Here is a 22,564-nt window from a genome sequence, read left to right on the forward strand (position 1 = left end):
AGGCCCCAAAAATTAGGCATTCACCTGACAGAAAAGAACTTGTGATGATGTAGCTGGAGGTACATAAGGCGGTCACTGCATAAAAATGTGACCGTAGGCCACTGGAGTAGAGGCCCCAAAAATTAGGCATTCACCTGACAGAAAAGGTATTTTATGTCGCTGTATATACATAAGACAAGGACCATTTTTTCTTATGGGTTGTGGCGGATATGTGTGGGCTGGCATGGGGAAATTCAATTACACGTGGTCGTCACGGGTTTTGAATTCCTTAGAGATCCATGCCTCATTCATTTTTAAAAATGTGAGGTAGTCCACACTGTTGTGAGCTAGGCGAGTGCGCTTATCGGTCATGACCCCCATCCTGCTGCGCAGAACATCCTTTCGGAAAGGACACTCGACGAGAGGCAAGCCAAGAGTTCCATGGCAAATATTGCCAGCTCTGGCCACAGGTCAAGCCTGCAGACCCAGAAGTCCAGGGTTTCCTCGCTACTCAGTGTCCATATCGGCCGTTAAATAGATGTAGTTGGACACCTGTCGGTCTAGGCGTTCCCTGAGTCTGGATCCGGAGGGCGGCTGTCGATGGGTTGGCTGCAAAGTATGATCTCATATCCGAAGTGACCAACAAATCTTCAAACCGCCCTTTTCTTGCAGGCACAGTAGGATTGGTACCCGCACCTGTTTAGCTGTGGGTGGAGATTCCTCTGCCAGCGCCCGCAACAGCAGAATGCAGCATTCCTCGCACCAAGGCCTGGAAATGCTGTATTCTGCCAGCCCTCTGTGATGCTGGTAACATGTCTGCGATTTTGTGTTTGTACCCGGCGTCTAAGTACATTGCCACTCAGTACTGGTTCTTGCGCTTTATGCTTTTTATACAGGGGTCCCTCTTCAAACACTGGAGCATGAAGGCCCCATTTGCACTAAATTGGAAGCGGTGGAGCACCCTGGCTTCTGCTCATCGCCCAGGAGAATGTCGTCCTTTGTCTCCTCACCCCTGCCACAGACAACACCAAGGATCCCCGAAAAGTTTAAAGTCCCCCTCAAAGCCTGCTCTTCTTGCTTCTCCTCCTCCTACCCCCAGCCACCATCCTCCTCTGACTCCTCTTCACACTCCTGCTGACTTGTCTCAGATGGAGTAGCCACCCTGGGAGTTCATTCAGCATTGTGACTTCCTCATCTTCCAGCTCCTGCTCCTCGACGGCTTGATCAATGTCACGATGCAATGCACACTCCAGAAGGAAGGCATAAGGTACGATTTTTACTGATGGCGCCCTGGCTGCAACTGACCAGTTTGGTGATCTCATCAAATGCGTTGCGCATGAGCAGCCACGGGAACGGTGAGAAGTAACCAAGCTCCTCAGAACCTGTCCTGCCGCAGAGTTCATACAGGTAGTCGTTAATGGCATGTTGCTGCTCAAGCAGCCTATCAAGTATATACAAGGTGGAGTTCCAGCGCGTCGGGCTGTCACAAATCAGACGTATGACGGGCAGGTGGTGTAGATGCTGAACGTCAGCAAGGAGAGCCATGGTCATGTAAGATCTTCTAAAATGGCCAGAGATTTTCCTGGCCTGCCGCAAGACATCCTGGATTCTGGGGTATTTGGCAATGAATCGCTGCACGACTAAGTTCAAGACGTGTGCCATGCACGGCACGTGTGTCATTTTGCCCTGTGTCAGCGCGCTCAGCAGATTGGCACCGTTGTCGCACACCACTTTACTAACTGTCAAATTGACCGGGGTTAGCCACTGATTGGCCTGTGACCGCAGAGCTGAAAGCAGTGCAGGACCGGTGAGGCTTATGGCTCCCAGGCACAACAGCCGCAGCACAGCATGGCAACATCTCACCTGGCACATTGAATAGGTTCTGTGGAGCTTGGGGAGTGCAGTGGAAGAGGCGGTAGAATTGGAAAAGGAGAAGTCAGCTGAGAAGGAGATGGAGGATGGAGTAGGAGGAGGAGAAGAAGAGGCAGGCCTGCATGCAAGTCGTGGTTGAAACACCAAATCCACACGGGTGCCATGGGTTACATGCTCCACATTATGTAATTTGCCCCCACACTGCCCCACATTATGTAATTGTGCATATTGTGTTTGGCAGCCATTTAACAAGTTGGACCAGTTGGGTTTGAGCGTGGTTGTGGTTGAGTGTCATCCACAGATGCCCAGAAAAGTGTCATCCACAGATCCCCCATAACAGTGTCCTCCACAGATCCCCCATAACAGTGTCATCCACAGATCCCCATAACAGTGTCATCCACAGATGCCCATAACAGTGTCATCCACAGATGCCCATAACAGTGTCATCCACAGATCCCCCATAACAGTGTCATCCACAGATGCCCATAACAGTGTCATCCACAGATGCCCATAACAGTGTCATCCACAGATGCCCATAACAGTGTCATCCACAGATGCCCATAACAGTGTCATCCACAGATCCCACATAAAATATGAAAATTTCTCCCATTCAGCTCACTTAACAAATTGTATATATTGATTTAGTTTTTTAAAATCTCCTGCTATTCACCTTTTAGAGTGGGTTCACACTAGCGTTAGGGCTTCTGTTATGGCTTTCCGTTATAACTGAAAATAACGGAATCCATAAAACGGAGGGCGGATCCATTCGGCAGCCCATAGACTTGTATTATGACGGAATGCAAAACGGAAGGCATTCAGTTTGCTTTCCGTCATAATAGATGTCTATGGAAATCAAAACGAATCCGTCTGGTTCCCTTTATGCAAGACGGAAAACAAAGTCCTGTTGACAGGACTTTGTTTTCAGTCTTGCATAACGTGACCCAGACGGATCCGTTATGCTTTCCCATAGACTTCTATTAGGACAAAGCAAACTGAATGCCTTTTAAAGGCTTACGTTTTGCATTCCATTTGGCCATTCTGTTATATTCCGTTTGAAACAGAACCTATAACGGAATAGCATAACACAGATGTGAACCCACCCTTAGGAATAGATTGTTTCTGAATACTCAAGCGTACTGAGGAAGAAAGGAAAACGATTGAAAGCTTGTCTTTTAAGTATTAGGTTGGTACAATAAAAAGGTATCCCTGCATACCGCAATACTCTCATATTTTGTAATCTTATTTATATATACTTATTTCGTTTTTTTTTCAGTAGTATGATTAAGCGGTGAAAATTATTAGTGCCCCCCCATTTTTGAATGTGGTATCTTATGTGCCCCCCTATATATTGTTCCTAGAGTCGCCACTGCGTCTACGGAAAAAGTAGACTGGATGTCAGATATTTTTTGAATGCGCACACTTTACACTGGAGATGTGGTGCAGATAATGTTGCTGTCTGCAGTGGCCTAACTATTGTACGCTATTTAGTGCAGGATGTGCTAAAAATAGATATTGCTGCTACGCACACACACAACAGTCCTTAAATGAATTTTTGGGTCTGTAAAGCTTTAACTATTTAGCGCAGTTTGCACTAAAAATAGATATTGCTGCCACACACACAACAATAGTCCTTTAAAAGGACATTTGGGTCTGTTACGTTTTAGCAATTTAGCGCAGGTTACGCTAAAAATATATATTGCTGCTGCCACAGACAACAATATTCGTTAAAAGGACTTTTGGGTCTCTGAAAAGTTTTTCTACTAAAAATATTTGTATATCACTCCCTATACTGTCTGTCCCTTCCTCAGCACAGCTCTTCCTGACTAACACTAAGCCGAGCACGTGTCATCGGGTGCTATATAGCACCCGATGAAGTGTTCCGGCAAGCCAATCACTGTAATGCCAGTAACCAACATGGCTATGGCATTACAGTAAGGGCAGTACTTACCTGCACGTTTATTGTCTGCATAGCAGCCAAAAAACGTGCGGGGAGGAGACTCAAGCATTGCGCTCGAGCACATGCGGTATTTGGCCGAATACTGCCATGTGCCGAGCATCAAGTTGCTCAAGCCAAACTGGTGTTCGGCCGAGCATGCTCGATGATCACTATTCACATGTAAACAATAGAATTGAGAAATGGGAATCATTCTAGATTAAAGTGGTATTATTTATTTACCATATGTGGACTGAGTATATATAAAATGCAACTTTTACTGTAATTTCACTTAAGTATCGCATGGCCAAGTGCATGTAGAAACAAGTATGGATGGAAACTTGCTGAAGAAATCCACACTTGAATGATTGTATTCTTTAGAATTACCGTCCGGCATCCGAGACGGCTGATCAGCGTGGAGTGCCTGCGCGTCATCCGATTGCTAGGCGATGGGTGACGCTCAGACACATTCACATGAATTTCCGGCAGCCCGAGCGATCATGTGACATCGACTTCCGGTGGAGTGGAGCGCATGGAAATAGCGTGCGTTCCATGTGCATTCCACCGGAGGAAGGTGGAGCAGGAGGGCGGAAACAGCTGGAGGCGCTGATTTTAAAAGGTTAGGCGGCTGAATGGGCTGTGTTCTCACACTGCCGGCATTCAGCAGTAAGTGAGGCGAGGGTATTACTGGGGACACTTCTCCATACGCCGGCAGGGACGTGTACCACTGACCGTCCACCCCATTTTGTATTTACAAGAAACTCTCTACTGAAACAGTAAGTTTGAGACTACATACCTAGGCATGTAGGGCCATACAGTAAGGGACCGTTAGGGAATAGGCCCCATTTAGGGACAGGTTCCGTATGGGGTCGCCCCTGTCGGGGCGGGTGCTCCGTGTCGTTGAGGCAGGTCTATGAGGATAGCCCGACCATCCATATAGGGAGGGCTCTAGACCAGGGCATTATAGGAGTATCCAGATTGCCATATCAACCTTACAACTGGACACCAGTGCCTGTGACCACACTGGAGCATTGCCGCCACCCACCAACCCTGACCGTGTACCTACAGGATGGGGTAAGACCCACCCAGTATTACTTTACCGTGGTCTTATAAGGTGGCAAAATAAGTGTTTATATGTATGTATGTCTATTTTGTCCTTGTCTCACTGCTACCACCAATGTTTTTAAGTGAAATTACAGTAAAAGTTAAATTTTATATATACTCAGTCCACATATGGTAAATAAGTTTATAGGAGGTGTGACATATCTCTGCACGTATGCACTTGGTGCATTGAGGTATATTTTTGGTATATGAGTAAAGTGGTATTATACCTACTATAAATAAAAAAATAGAAGCTCTTTGCGCACATTTTTGATCAAACGTGTGTCAGGCCCATCTACCAGTTGTCAAGATGGCTTCCGCAGATGGGTACCTGACACTAATATACCGCCTCTCTTGGACTTTCCTAAGGCTAGGTCTACACAACGACAGATAGGGTACAACTACACTGCAAAATTTGTTGCACGTCAATTTTTATAATGATAGTCTATGGTGTCGCAATGCGACCATGCAACATGCTGTGACTGCGACGCAACAGTGGCAGAAAAATCCATTTCAAATGGATTTTTTGTGACTTTCGCGTCGCAGTCACAACATGCCGCATGTCGCAGTGCGACACCATAGACTATTATTATAAAAATTGTCGCGCGACATTGGTGCTACAAAATGTCACAAATGTCGTCGTGTAGACCTAGCCTAAGCCTACAAATTTCAGGGCAGTACAAGTATATATTTTTATTTATATTAGGTATAATACCACTTTAATCTAGAATGATCCCCATTTCTCAATTCTATTGTTTACATGTGAACTGTTGTGCAGCCATTTTTTTTATCAACCATGTTTGCTTGATGGATATGCACCTGTGATTATGAATGTGCTAGTCTAAATTTTCTTGTAGTATTTATACGGCTGTGACATCACAGGGCTGGCTGCTGATTAGCTGCATGCATGTCAGTATGGGTGATCCCACCTTCCCAGAGTTCCTTTCTCCATGTCCTCACATGTGCAGCAGCCATTTTAGGAAAAATGTGATTAGTTACCACGAAGCGCGAGGAAATTCGCATTCGGTGCAAATCAAATTTTTCCTGAAATTCATAACGACTTCCACTTCATCAGCTTCATTTCGCTCATCTCTAGATGCAAGTCCTGGAGAGCATTCCTCAACACATGAGAATGGCTGAAAAGAGGGATAGTCTACTGTACATTGCCAGCACCTTGCGCAAGCCAGTGCATTATTTTAAAAGGCCCTGCAGGGAGCATGTGTTATTTCCCACAGGATCAGGGCGGGATGTTGCACCCATTGTTGCAGACCACCTTGCCCAGTTGAAGTCGACGGGGTGACAGCCAGCGGGATGTTTGATGCTTGATTTACTTGAGATGCTATTGCTTGCCTGTGTGGCTACTGTCGTACAGGCTGATCAGGTCCAACACGGTGTGGCAACATTTGACCTGACACATCTGATACAAAGGAGAGGTAGTACGAGCAACACTATGCCCCACTGCTGTTGGGGATGGGACCGTGTCCATAGAAGAGCAGTTGGAAAAGGTAGATAAGAGCCTGCTGTGGGAACCAGCCCCATGATTTGGTAGGAGGGGTAAAAAGGACCTGGGCATGTTGTTGGGGTGCTGTCTCCGAATGGGCCGTGAAAGACATGCACTGTCCCTGCCCATAACAGCTGTTCCAGGTGTCCATCGTGAAATGCAGCTTGCCGTACAGTGAGTATCACAAGGAGTGGCCTGCATTCTCCACTATGTGAGAGTACAAGGCACTACTACCATGGTACTAAAGTTATTACACCACCAGAAATTTGGACAAGCTAATTGCTGGTGGAAAAAAGTTTTTTCATGGCCAAACATTCCTTTATACTTGTCTCACAATGGCGCCAAGGACAAGGAAGAATCTTAGCAGGAGAAGAAGATGATGATGAAGACAAAAATTCCGTATTGCTTGTGGATGCGGGTTGACTGCCACAAAGACGACCAAGAGTAAGAGGACAGATTTGTTATGATTGTGAATGCTGGCCAGTTGTATTTTCCCAAAGGATCCAGTGATGCCTCCTCATGTGGTGCAATAGACCTCCAGTAGCTATGAGTGCATTTGAATGGCCATGGCTTATATTTAACCTTCAGATTTTGCACACTGCTATGGTTTTGTGTGTCCGCCTTGTGGAGAAAAAGCACTATATGGGAGTTGCTCGCATAGAGCTACAGGCAGCCAAGCTGGGCTTAGCTCTGGCACATTTTGGATCTATGGTAACTCCACCACAGTGTCAGTAGTATCACCAGATGCCAAAGCAAACATGGCCTTGGCTGTTCTTTGGGAGGTACTTGGCCTCTGCTCTTTATTGCTGCCACCCTCCTGCTGTGATGTTGCCTCCTCCTCAGCACTCTGATTTGGTTCCCAGGTTCTGTCCAGAACATAATCGTCATCGCCCACCCTTCCATTTTTCTCACACTATGAGATATCATGGTGAGCTCCTTAGCCCCCCTCCCCTGGTCTAGGTTTTCCCCGACTGCCACTGTTGCTGCCCCACAGCCAATGCCATGGCTACAGGTGCCTTTATTACTACCACCATCAACACTGGTATGCATGAGGTCCCCAGCCTCCTCCTCAAACTCCTTCACAGGGCAGTCCAAACTGTGATGGCTCTCACATAAGACATCAACAAGGAGACTCTCTTAACTATCTGCTGTAAGGCGTGGTGGGTTTTTCTTGCCACTTCTTCAGCAAAAGGAATCGGCATTAAAGACTGAGAGGGCTCCACTGAAAGCCTTCTCTGGGGCTGCAAGGAGGAGGAGCAGTAGGAACGCTGTGACCCCTGGTATATGCTGGTTTTAATAATTTCATCAACCCCCTAAAAAAAATTGATTGGAAGCATGTGGAGACAGAAGTAAATGGAAACAGATTTAGGTCTAAATTCATTAACACTCACAGGTAATTTTGTGTGCTACCCTGTGTATTGGTGTAGGATTAAACATATATGCTGGTTTGAATATATTTAATAGAGGTGGGACGACAAATCAGTCGAATCCCTCGAATCTTGTTGGATTCGTGGGATTCGTGGACTCGAATCCCGACGTAATTTAGTAAAATTTTAATCTGACCAATCCAGCGATACGATATGGCGATTTGGCCAACCGAAAAATGATGCGATTAGTTTACCTAATGATACACGGCCGCCGCCATGCTGCACAGCGTGGTGGGAGGGTGTATCAACAGAGGGAGGAGGGGCTGGGGGCCGGCATTTGGATTAGGAATGACAGCGGGGATCGGTGCAGTCCCTGTATTCTAATGCACCGGCCCCACTCACTGTTGTATAATCTTATCTAACCTGTAGGCATTGTTAAGATATAATAATCATTTGTAATCCAGCTGTATTACTTACAACTAAGGGAGGGCACATGGGTGGCGCGTCACTCACTACGTCATGCACCTGCGCCACCCACTTTGTGAATGAAGCAGGCAGCGCGTGACGTAATGAGTGACGCGCCGCCCGCCCGTCCTCCCGGCCTGCCTCCTGCCTGCTTTCTCCCTCCTCTCTGCTATGGAGCTTAGTTGTAAGAAATACAGCTGGATTACAAATGATTATTATATTTTAACAATGCCTACAGGTTAGATAAGATTATGCAACAGTGAACGGGGCTGATGCAATAGAATACAGGAGCTGCACCGGTCCCCACTGTCATTCCTAATCCAGATGCCGACCCCCAGCCCCTGTATTGGGGGTCATTCACACTGCAGGTACACTGTTATGGGGGGGGATCTGTGGATGGCACATAGCATAAGATGCTATATATGTGTCATCCAGAGATCCCCCCCATCACAGTACCATCCAGAGATCCCCCATAACAGTGCCATCCACAGATAACCCATAACAGTGCCATCCACAGATCCCCCATAACAGTGCCATCCACAGATCACCAATAACAATGCCATCCACTGTTCCCCCATAACAGTGCCATCCACAGATGCCCCATAACAGTGCCATCCACAGAACCCCCCATAACAGTGCCATCCACAGATTCCCTCCATAACAGTGCCATCCACAGATCCCCCATAACAGTGCCATCCACAGATCCCCCCATAACAATGCCATCCACAGATCCCCCCCATAACAGTGTCATCCACAGATCCCTCCCATAAGTGTTTGGATCACTTTGTTTCCTACACCGTTCACACAATTCTTATGTACAGGATTCATAGGATTCGAGATTCGAAAGATTCAATATATTCGAGAACTTTTTCGGATTAGGATTCGAAAAAAATTGGATTCGTCCCACTTCTAATATTTAACAACCCCCCAAAAAATTGACACTGTGTGGTGATAAAAATTAAGGATACAGATTTAGGCCTAAATTTATCACTCACAGATATTTTGGTGCACTTGTAGTGCCCTGGAGTAGAGGATACTTTGATGCTTGGACATTTGTGGACATTTGCCTATTTCCCCTATGCAAAGTTAAAACTTCTTACTTTATTTCTCTTGAAATGGTTAACTTATACTGTTTATTACTGTGTTACTGCATCTTATATGTATGTAGTGATATATAGTGTTGATCGCGAATATTCTAATCGCTAATTTTTATCGCAAATATCGGCACTTCGAGAATTTGTGAAGATCTAGAATATAGTGCTATATCTTCGTAATCGTGAATATTCTAGAATTTTTCTCATCAGTACCCTGACTGATTCTTGCTTGTGGGTCAATGAGAAGGCTGCAATATCTTTGCCTGAGCTTAGCAACATCCCTAGCAACCAATAGGAAAGTTGGTATATAGAAAGTTAATATATAGAAAACTCCCCAGCAGCCATTTTCTGCAGTTTGTTTGCAGTTGTGAGAGAGAGAGACAGAGAGAAAGCAGTGTCATTGCTGTGCTCTGTGCATTGCTGAGCCATCTAGATCCTTATTCAATTCCATTAGATAGTTAGTACAGTCGTGGCTAAAAGTTTTGAGAATGACACAAATATTCATTTTCACAAAGTTTGCTGCTAAACTGCTTTTAGATCTTTGTTTCAGTTGTTTCTGTGATGTAGTGAAATATAATTACACGCACTTCATACGTTTCAAAGGCTTTTATCGACAATTACATGACATTTATGCAAAGAGTCAGTATTTGCAGTGTTGGCCCTTCTTTTTCAGGACCTCTGCAATTCGACTGGGCATGCTCTCAATCAACTTCTGGGCCAATTCCTGACTGATAGCATTAGCAACCCATTCTTTCATAATCACTTCTTGGAGTTTGTCAGAATTAGTGGGTTTTTGTTTGTCCACCCACCTCTTGAGGATTGACCACAAGTTCTCAATGTGATTAAGATCTGGGGAGTTTCCAGGCCATGGACCCAAAATGTCAACGTTTTGGTCCCCGAGCCACTTAGTTATCACTTTTGCCTTATGGCACGGTGCTCCATCGTGCTGGAAAATGCATTGTTCTTCACTAAACTGTTGTTGGATTGTTGGAAGAAGTTGCTGTTGGAGGATGTTTTGGTACCATTCTTTATTCATGGCTGTGTTTTTGGTCAAAATTGTGAGTGAGCCCACTCCATTGGATGAGAAGCAACCCCACACATGAATGGTCTCAGGATGCTTTAGTGTTGGCATGACACAGGACTGATGGTAGCGCTCACCTTTTCTTCTCCGGACAAGCCTTTTTCCAGATGCCCCAAACAATCGAAAAGAGGCTTCATCGGAGAATATGACTTTGCCCCAGTCCTCAGCAGTCCATTCACCAGAAGATCAATCTGTCCCTGATGTTTTTTTTTGAGAGAAGTGGCTTCTTTGCTGCCCTTCTTGAGACCAGGGCATCTTCCAAAAGTCTTCGCCTCACTGTGCGTGCAGATGCGCTCACACCTGCCTGCTGCCATTCCTGAGCAAGCTCTGCACTGGTGGCACTCCGATCCCGCAGCTGAATCCTCTTTAGGAGACGATCCTGGCGCTTGCTGGACTTTCTTGGACGCCCTGAAGCCTTCTCAACAAGAATTGAACCTCTTTCCTTGAAGTTCTTGATGATCCTATAAATTGTTGATTGAGGTGCAATCTTAGTAGCCACAATATCCTTGCCTGTGAAGCCATTTTTATGCAACGCAATGATGGCTGCACGCGTTTCTTTGCAGGTCACCATGGTTAACAATGGAAGAACAATGATTTCAAGCATCACCCTCCTTTTAACATGTCAAGTCTGCCATTTTAACCCAATCAGTCTAACATAATGATCTCCAGCCTTGTGCTCGTCAACATTCTCACCTGAGTTAACAAGATGATTACTGAAATGATCTCAGCAGGTCCTTTAATGACAGCAATGAAATGCAGTGGAAAAGTTTTTGGGGGATTAAGTTAATTTTCATGGCAAAGAAGGACTATGCAATTTATCTGATCACTCTTCATAACATTCTGGAGTATATGCAAATTGCTATTATAAAAACTTAAGCAGCAACTTTTCCAATTTACAATATTTATGTAATTCTCAAGACTTTTGGCCACGACTGTATATAGTGTGTGGCAGGAAAATGGATGTGCAATGTTCATGTGACAGATATTTCTCTGCTGTCCATACATACATGCTACAGACATGGTGCTGTGATGTTACAACAATACTTAGTGCACCAATCAGTAATATTTACTCAGACCTGATAAAATGTGAAGTTGCATGTATTGCGCCAAAAATATGTGCATCATTAGTGCCGATTTGCACAATCACAAATATATTGGAGCACTCTATCTGCATATAAAGCTATTGTTCTGCAATGTATGCAAAACAGTGCTGTAATGTAAAATTACTTACAGTGATCAGGAGTTCTTCCTCACACTAACTAAAGTTGCTACCAACCATTTTCTCCAGTCTCAGGAAACTTCTAGCAGCTTGAAAAATGAAGTGAGACAGGCCTGTATTGCGCGCGCAATACGCGCATGTTACATTGCCAGTTTTCGCAATCAAGAAAAAAATGACTGGATATCATGAATTATAGAATTTGAAAATTTATGGCGAATATTAGGCCAAAAATTTGTGAAATATCACGAAAACTAATGTTGCCTATGCTGCTCATCACTAGTGATATATACCCTGTTCATTATCACTGTATTTGCAAGGCTCTGTGGAAAGGGTTAATGAACCCTGAGAGACTGTTAGGACTTTGAATAAGAAGCTGGTGATTTTCTACAGCTGCCATAGAGTTTACCCCTTCCCAACACATGACGTAATAGTACATCATAGAGTCAAGTGACTTGCCGCCTTTTGACATACTATTACGTCATGGTGATCGGGCGGGCACCGGAGCGGTGCCTGCCTGATTACTGCAGGGGCCGGGCAATCCTTGATAGCCGGGCCCCTGCTATATCCGCTGGCATCGATGTAAAAGCCGATGTTGGCAGATTAACCCCTTCTATGCCGTTGTTAGCACTGACCGCGGCATAGAAAATATTTGGGGCGGGTGAGGGAGCCCATTAGGTGCCCGCGTTGCTGTTGTGGGGACACGATGGGTGAGAATGCAGCCGATGCCTTGCAGAGGCTGCTCAATGCCTTGCAAGGCATATGGACCTGTCTTCTACAGAGGCCGAGAAGATCCAACCCCAGGCTAGGTCTCCTAGGCAACCAGTTAGCGTATTACTCAGTGTAATACATTAAAAGGCAATGCATTACAATACAGATGTATTGTAATGCATTGCAAAGGGGATCAGATACCCAAAAGTTGAAGTCCCAGAGTGGGGCAGAAATAAAGTTAAAAAAAAGGTCAAAAAAACAACGCCCCTTTCCCCTGATTTTATAATAAAAAATTGAAAAAAAACAAAAACAACAAAAACACAGTTAGGTATCGCTGCGTCGAAAACGACCGGCTCTATAAATATATCGCATGATCCACCCCATTCAATAAACACCGTAAAAAACTATAAAATAAAATAAAATAAAAGCTGTACTACAGCCAATTACGTGGTTTCGAAAAAGGAAATAAACGTATGTCCCATTAGCCGTTCTGCAGTGAATTGTGATTGTTATATTTATTTTTTTGGGGTGTAGAAATAGGAAAAAAAAAAAGAAAATAAATATATATGTGACCGATTAAAAGCGGATGCTCAACAGACAGGATACGTTTTTTTGGGGTTATTGTTATGACAGATCAGAGGAAGGGCAAAATAATCAGTGACGTCAGCACAAACTTACTGCTGACACCCTCTCCACTCTGTCAGTTGGCTCTACTTCTATAAGCGTTTAATAGAACAGGTTCTGTAGACATCTATGTGGAATCGACCTGTAAGGCTGAATTCACACTTGAGTTATTTGGTCAGTTTTGGACCCATAACTGCCCAAATAAGTGAAGTGTGCTGTGGATCTAAGAGTGATGACTGTCATCTGCGTTTCATACTGACTCACAGTATTGTTTCCCTACCACAGCAGACTCCCTATGCGTGTTACTGCAAGGCACAGTGTTCTACACCATTATGCAGTCTCTCTGCAGCAAGGAAATAGCTGTTTTTTAACGCGATTCACCACAAATAAATTCGGATCAAATCAAAACTTTTCGGAAAATTCGGCAAACCGACCAAATCTAAATTTTGAGATATTCTCTCTAGTCATTGCCTTTGGGCATTAAAGCTGTAATGCAAGTCTATAAGATACGGAACGTGTTACAATGTAACTGTTTGTCCTTAGATTCTCCACTCCACCCACCCCCCACTAGAAGGTTCAAGTCTAACTAAAACTGTATATAAGGAGAGCAGTCATAGCCTCTAGTGTGCTGCAGTTATGGAACAGTGCTTGGTAGAGGAGATTCTGCCAGACTGCTGAGGGGCCGAAAGAAGACATTGAGACGGGGATACACTGCCACAGACCATTGATCACCAGCCTTGGACCAGGGTAGCACCCTTCTGAATAGAGATAGGGGCAGCTAGCTCAGGCCTTTCCTCAGCATCAAACCCTTCTTCTGCCAGGGAGGAGACTGGAGAAGCCAGCCCCTCGCCTATATTCTTTTGCACCAGAATCCCTCCAGTAAAGAAGCACCCTGGTTTACTGCATCCCATTGGGATGCACCACGCCTTACTATCCCTTCCAGAGAGCAGTGGATAGCAATTTTACTTTAGGCTAGTACAGGCCCCAAAAATTAGGAATTCACCTGACAGAAAAGATCAAGTGATTATGTGGCTGGAGTTACATTAGGCAGTCACTGAATAACAATTACACTGTAGGCCAGTCGAGTACAGGCCCCAAAAATTAGGCACTCACCTGACAGAAAAGAACAAGTGATTATGTGGCTGGAGGTACAGTATATTAGACGGTCAGTGGATAACAATTTTACTGTAGGCCAGTACAGGCCCCAAAAATTAGGCATTCACCTGACAGAAAAGAACTTGTGATGATGTAGCTGGAGGTACATAAGGCGGTCACTGCATAAAAATGTGACCGTAGGCCACTGGAGTAGAGGCCCCAAAAATTAGGCATTCACCTGACAGAAAAGGTATTTTATGTCGCTGTATATACATAAGACAAGGACCATTTTTTCTTATGGGTTGTGGCGGATATGTGTGGGCTGGCATGGGGAAATTCAATTACACGTGGTTGTCACGGGTTTTGAATTCCTTAGAGATCCATGCCTCATTCATTTTTAAAAATGTGAGGTAGTCCACACTGTTGTGAGCTAGGCGAGTGCGCTTATCGGTCATGACCCCCATCCTGCTGCGCAGAACATCCTTTCGGAAAGGACACTCGACGAGAGGCAAGCCAAGAGTTCCATGGCAAATATTGCCAGCTCTGGCCACAGGTCAAGCCTGCAGACCCAGAAGTCCAGGGTTTCCTCGCTACTCAGTGTCCATATCGGCCGTTAAATAGATGTAGTTGGACACCTGTCGGTCTAGGCGTTCCCTGAGTCTGGATCCGGAGGGCGGCTGTCGATGGGTTGGCTGCAAAGTATGATCTCATATCCGAAGTGACCAACAAATCTTCAAACCGCCCTTTTCTTGCAGGCACAGTAGGATTGGTACCCGCACCTGTTTAGCTGTGGGTGGAGATTCCTCTGCCAGCGCCCGCAACAGCAGAATGCAGCATTCCTCGCACCAAGGCCTGGAAATGCTGTATTCTGCCAGCCCTCTGTGATGCTGGTAACATGTCTGCGATTTTGTGTTTGTACCCGGCGTCTAAGTACATTGCCACTCAGTACTGGTTCTTGCGCTTTATGCTTTTTATACAGGGGTCCCTCTTCAAACACTGGAGCATGAAGGCCCCATTTGCACTAAATTGGAAGCGGTGGAGCACCCTGGCTTCTGCTCATCGCCCAGGAGAATGTCGTCCTTTGTCTCCTCACCCCTGCCACAGACAACACCAAGGATCCCCGAAAAGTTTAAAGTCCCCCTCAAAGCCTGCTCTTCTTGCTTCTCCTCCTCCTACCCCCAGCCACCATCCTCCTCTGACTCCTCTTCACACTCCTGCTGACTTGTCTCAGATGGAGTAGCCACCCTGGGAGTTCATTCAGCATTGTGACTTCCTCATCTTCCAGCTCCTGCTCCTCGACGGCTTGATCAATGTCACGATGCAATGCACACTCCAGAAGGAAGGCATAAGGTACGATTTTTACTGATGGCGCCCTGGCTGCAACTGACCAGTTTGGTGATCTCATCAAATGGCTGCAGCAGTCTGCATGCGTTGCGCATGAGCAGCCACTGGAACGGTGAGAAGTAACCAAGCTCCTCAGAACCTGTCCTGCCGCAGAGTTCATACAGGTAGTCGTTAATGGCATGTTGCTGCTCAAGCAGCCTATCAAGTATATACAAGGTGGAGTTCCAGCGCGTCGGGCTGTCACAAATCAGACGTATGACGGGCAGGTGGTGTAGACGCTGAACGTCAGCAAGGAGAGCCATGGTCATGTAAGATCTTCTAAAATGGCCAGAGATTTTCCTGGCCTGCCGCAAGACATCCTGGATTCTGGGGTATTTGGCAATGAATCGCTGCACGACTAAGTTCAAGACGTGTGCCATGCACGGCACGTGTGTCATTTTGCCCTGTGTCAGCGCGCTCAGCAGATTGGCACCGTTGTCGCACACCACTTTACTAACTGTCAAATTGACCGGGGTTAGCCACTGATTGGCCTGTGACCGCAGAGCTGAAAGCAGTGCAGGACCGGTGAGGCTTATGGCTCCCAGGCACAACAGCCGCAGCACAGCATGGCAACATCTCACCTGGCACATTGAATAGGTTCTGTGGAGCTTGGGGAGTGCAGTGGAAGAGGCGGTAGAATTGGAAAAGGAGAAGTCAGCTGAGAAGGAGATGGAGGATGGAGTAGGAGGAGGAGAAGAAGAGGCAGGCCTGCATGCAAGTCGTGGTTGAAACACCAAATCCACACGGGTGCCATGGGTTACATGCTTGACTTCAGTCAGAAGGTTCACCCAGTGGGCAGTAAAAGTTTTGTACCTTCCCTGACCGTGTTTTCTAGACCACGTATCTGTGGTCAGATATCTTGACACTGACATTGTGTGCCAGAGATATATTCACTTGCCGCTGAACGTGGCCATATACAGTATCTCTGGGATGCCCTTCTAGGAGAAATATTTCCTTCCGTGGACTTTCCATTGCTGGGAGCAAATGGCCCAAATTTTCTAAAGGCCTCCGAGTCCACCAGTTTATATCGCAGTAGTTGGGCTAGCCGTTCCGACAAGCCAGCGGTCAGCCATTGGGCAAGAGAGTTATCCGGCGGCATCAACTTTTTACGCTCGAACATTTGGGCCACGGAAGCCTGCCTTCTTCCTGGTGAACATGACGACGGCATGGTGTTAGGTGGAGTGGAAGACAAATGGGAGGAGAGAGGAGAAGGAGAAGAGGCAGGAAGTGGAGTGCCGGGAATGTGACTTTGTGGTTTCTGACGGTGTTGCTCCCACTGTGCTCAATGATGGGAGGCCAGGTGCCTTCTTAAGGCGGTCATCCCTAGGTGAGTGTTGGGCTTACCGCGACTTATAAGTTGACAGCGCAGGCTGCAAATGGCAACACTATTGTCAGCAGCTGACATGTTAAAAAAAAGCCCACACTGTGGTGCCATGTGCCGGCATCCTGGGAGCACAAGATGTGACCATGCATAATGGAGGGCTTGCTCCAGATGCATTTGCAGTCTGCTTTTTGCCTCATGTGCACTGCGAGTTCTGCCTGCTTTTCTTCCTTCTCCTCTCTATCTGCTACTCCATCTCTCCCTCTGAACTCCCCTCCTCTTCCTCTCTTGTGGGCACCCACGTGACATCCATCGACACGTCATCATTGTCATCTTCACCACCACTGACATTAGAGATCTCAGAGTAGGCAGCAACAGCGGGGACCACCCTCCTTGGGATGATCTGGTACTGTTGTCAGACCGCTGGGTGGCGGCCGTTGCTACCTCCTCTTCCTCATCCGATGCCAAGAATGGCTGCTCATCGGTGAAGTCTGGGAATTGATGGGAAAATAATTCCTCTCATTCGAGTGGAGGGGTTATGGTGGTGGTGGTGTCTTTGTGGGTGCACACAGCAGAGAGTGAGGAGGGTGCAGATACAGAGGATGAGGAGGGTACAGAAGGAAGGCTGAGTGAGCCACTCAACCAACTCTGGTGTGTCCTTTGACATAATTGCATGCACCTTCTCTAACTTCCCACTTAGGCCCTGGCCTGGTGCACCTGCCTGATCCTTACCACCCCTGCGGAACGGACTGCCTCTTCCTCTGCCTGTCATTTTCAAAATGACCCTGTGCCAATGTACCTAGAGAAGAGAAGTATTTGTGGAAGCAGGTATATTGCAGACCTCGATCAGTATTTGGTGGAAGCTGGTATATCAAACCCCTTAATCAATATTTTGTGGAAACAGGTATTTCACACCCCTCAATCTGTATTTTGTGGAAGCAGGTATATCAAACCCCTTAATCAGTATTTTGTGGAAGCAGGTGTATCTCAGGCCTCAATCAATATTTGGTGGAAGCAGGTATATTAATCCCCTTAATCAGTATTTTGTGGAAGCAGGTGTATCTCAGGCCTCAATCAATATTTGGTGGAAGCAGGTATATTAATCCCCTTAATCAGTATTTTGTGGAAGCAGGTATATCAAACCCCTTAATCGGTATTTTGTGGAAGCAAGTATATTGCACCCATCAATCACTTTTTTGGGGGCAGCAGGTATATCACACCCTTTGAAAATAGTTGTTCCAATAGCGCTTGTCCCTCTATAAACCTGCGGTATCGAAGCAGAACCGCACACAACTGCTGCACAATACAAATGCACTATATAAGTTATAAATATTGCTTTAGTTCAATTAAACAAAAATATTTAATTACAGCTGTGTTGAGATACAATAAACAGAAATGGGTGATTGAGGCCTGATGCTTAATATCACATTATCAATCACAATTAATGTGGTGCACTACCCTGTGTATTGGTGTACTGATCACCTATATGCTGGTTTAATCAAATTTAACCCCACCTTCATCAAAAAATTGAATACAATTCCAACCGTGTAGAGATAAACAAATAGATTATTGAGGGCCAGACCTGACCATTAATATCACTCACAAGTAAATTGTTGCACTACCCAGTGTTTTGTTGTAGTTATCCCCTATATGCTGGCTTACTTAAATTGAACAAGTCCCAAAAAAATGTTTCCAACTGTGTAGATATATAATAATTGGAAATGGATGATTGAGGGCCAGGCTTGACCCTTAATATCACACTTTCACTCACAAGTAAATTGCTGCACTACCCTGTGTATTGGTGTACTGATCACCTATATGCGATTTAATTAAATCTAGCTTATTCTTCCCCACAAAGAAAAAACAAACAGTATTTCTGTTTTTCTTTCTAGCCTTTCTGTTCACTGTCCCTCACAAAATTCAAATAGAATCTTGATTGTGACTGCACACTGTCCTTAAGACCGTTTTCTGTCAGACACTGCATAGATCCATTCACCCTCATTCACAGGCTAGCACAGAATGACAATCTGCTCGTTCTGCAAGGGCACCTTCCTGCCTACTACAGCACTGATTGACTCACCCAGGCTGTTATCTGTCGGTCTGGGAGCTAATCTGGAGAAGCCATCCCCACCATTTCCTCTTAGGCCCCTTTCACAAGGGCGAGATTTCCGTGCGGGTGCAATGCGTGAGTTGAACGCATTGCACCCGCACTGAATCCGGACCCATTAATTTCTATGAGGCTGTGCACATGAGCGGTGATTTTCACGCATCACTTGTGCGTTGCGTGAAAATCGCAGCATGCTCTATTTTGTGCTTTATTCACACAACGCAGGCCCCATAGAAGTGAGTGGGGCTGCGTGAAAATCGCAAGCATCCGCAAGCAAGTGCGGATGCGGTGCGATTTTCCCGCACGGTTGCTAGGAGACGATCAGGATGGGGACCCGATCATTATTATTTGTTATAAGGAAAAATAATAGCATTCTTAATACAGAATGCATAGTACAATAGGGCTGGAGGGGTTAAATTTTTTTAAAAATAATTTAACTCACTTTAATCCACTTGTTCGCGCAACCCGGCTTCTCTTCTGTCTTCATCTTTGCTGTGCACAGGAAAAGGATCTGTGGTGAAGTCACTGCGCTCATCACATGATCCATCATCATGGTGATGGATCATGTGATTGACCATGTGACGAGCGCAGTGACGTCATCAAAGGTCCTTTTCCTGTGCACAGCAAAGAAGAAGACAGAAGAGAAGCCGGGCTGCGTGAGCAAGTGGATTAAGGTGAGTTAAATTATTATTATTTTTTTAACCCCTCCAGCCCTAGTGTACTATGCATTCTGTATTAAGAATGCTATTATTTTCCCTTATAACCATGTTATAAGGGAAAATAATACAATCTACACAACACCTAACCCAAGCCCGAACTTCTACTTCTTCCCTTGTGCATATTCACGCAGACATATGCAGTAAAATAGTGTTCGCTTTTGCCTGAAGCAAACCTGAAAAGCTTTGGGTTCATTTTGGGAAGTTCATAATGAATCTGGTTCATTACAAATTGATTTGCACAACCTAAGTTCCCATATCAGCTACAGTAGCCCCATGCTGCATTGATATCTCCACTGCTTCCGATGATCTTTGCAGTGCTTAAACTTTGGTAAAGCATTGTAATGTAAAAGCTAAGTATTGTACATGTATTGCATATTACTCCGAATTTTTAAAAGTTTTTGAATCTATTAAAATATAAGTTTATGATGTGAAGTATCTAATATTTCACACTTTTGGAAAAATTAAATTAAATCTTTAGAGAATGTACGGCTATGTAGTCTGATAAATCATCGCCTGATATGAATCGTTCTACTGTATGTTCATGATGTACCATTAAAGTTATAGAAGGAGAGATGATATAAACTGCTGTGTGAGCTGTACTATAATAAAGCAGCATCTACTAGAGGATAAAGAGCATTGTGTAGCTGATAGCATTGCAACTCTTCTTAACAAGCATGCTTTTAGGCACCGCACTTGTCACTCACCTAATCAGTAACACTGGATCGTAATCTGAAGAGGAAACAGGACAGGAATAAAGAATATAATCCATAAAAACAATATAAAAAATGATCCACTGCAGTTCTACATCCGCTGTATGGTCAATAGTAAATACTTCAGGTTTCTATTCTTTGAGACATTGCTAGTTGACTAGATTATGGCTGGGTTTCAATCCTAAGTATATTTATTGATTTTGCATTCTGCAGCCATAAGAAATTACTGTCAACAATATGAAACTCTTGGCTGCACTTTACTGATATGTCCCTCATGGTCATTTTATTATATATGGGCGCTGTTCGAAAACACCCAAAACTGTAAGCACCTGAAGCATTTGTAATGACTCTGAGCATGTCTTTCCAACAGATGTTTGCTCTCTACATGAATGCACACTATACCCAATCAGACAAAAACCAAATGTTTCTCTACTGCTTTTGATATACCAGTTATTATTTTTGTTTGCAGTAGCACATGACAGTCTTTAAGAAATATTCTTGCCCACAAGCACACTTTGTGCAGTCAAAGGAAAGTGGACTGTCAAAGGCTGTAAATGTTTTAACTCCAGGGTTTTATCTGACAAATCAAACCTTGCTTGTTCTCGAAAAGCCCTCGTTTTGTCTTCTAGCAACCAGGGCTCCGTGTTACCACTTTCAACGTCTATACATACAGGACAAATAAAAAAGAGCAGTTACATCCATGTCTGTCCCAACTTTTATTGTGATTTCTCTAGCATGCTAAAGTTTTACCTGAATAGCTCATTATGCCATAGTAGTTAGATTCATCATGATCATTATTGTTGTCAACACAATTCCGAAAAAATTATGATGGAAAACTCACTCAAAAGAGAAAAGAATTGAAATAAATGGGGAAGGTTAATATTAGAATTACTAAAGGATATTGAATTTAGGTATGCTTGGAAACATTTGTCTATACATTCTTGCATACAATACAAAACAAAGTTATTGAAATGGAACACAATGCTTGAGTTTTAGCACATAGAGCACAAATATTGAATTACATATTCCCTTAAAGGAATATTCAAGTTTTAGTAAATATTGAATAATCTTTGGAAAAAGACAAGTTATACCATTTTATATATGCCAGAGGTGCTTGACCGAGGGCCTGTGATGCCATTCTGTGTGTCCGCTAGATGAGAAAAAGCATGTTTGTGTGTGACTGCTGACATGTAGTTTCCATGTTAGAGAGAAAAAGAGTGGTACATATTGTTGGGCGAGCATGCTCGGCCAAAAACTAGTTCGGCTCGAGAATAGCGATGCTCAGCACATCGCAGTCTTCGACCAAATACCACATATGCTTGAGCGCGATGCTCGAGTCTCCTCCCCGCACGTTTTTTGGCTGCCACACAGCCAATAAACGTGCAAATAACTACTGGCATTCACTGTAATGCCATAGCCATGTTGGCTGCTGACATTACAGTGATTGGCTGGCCTATATAGTACCCGATGACACGTGTTCAGCTCAGTATTAGGGCTCATGCACACAACTGTTGCTATTTTGCGGTCCGTTTTTTACTGATCCGTTGTTCTGTATCTCAGGTCTTGTTCTCTCTGATTTAAGTATTTTTCCGTCCGTTATTGCACAAAACATATCCGTATGGAAGAAAGAAAATACGTTTGTGTGCATGAGCCCTTAGTCAGGGAAAGCTGGAGAGCAGAAGGGAGAGATAGTGTAGGGAGTGAAATAGCAATATTTTTGCTTTTATACTTGTTATTGACCCAAAAGTCTTTTTAAGGACTATTGTTGTGTGTGGCAGCAATATATATTTTTAGCGCAACTTGCGCTAAATTGCTAAAACTTGTTAGAGACCCAAAAGTCCTTTTAAGGACTATACTGTAGTTGTATCTGGCAGCCATTTATATTTTTAGCGCAACCTGCACTTAATAGCTTGCAGTTGTTTGGCCGCTGCAGACAGCGACATTATCTGCGTTACATCTCCTGTCTAACATATATGCAGCCTAAAAATATCTGTGACATTCAGTGAACTTTTTCCGTAGACGGTGTCCGCTGCGGACAATTAAATTACCTGTGCTACATCTCCTGTATAGTGTTTGCATATCCGAAATATCAGTGGCATTCAGTCAAATTTGTTTTGCTGCTGGTGAAACCTGCCCTTAAAAACCTGGCCTGTGCATGCAGGAGTGTTTCAGAATCTACCACACATCCATGGAATATTAATTTAATTTGATCCTTTATGCTCCCTGTAATATTTCCACTTTATATCTCTGATTTAGTCCACCTCGCTTGCATATTCATTTTCCAA

The sequence above is a fragment of the Bufo bufo genome, chromosome 8 (genome assembly GCF_905171765.1).
Source record: "Bufo bufo chromosome 8, aBufBuf1.1, whole genome shotgun sequence".
Lineage (NCBI taxonomy): Eukaryota > Metazoa > Chordata > Amphibia > Anura > Bufonidae > Bufo > Bufo bufo.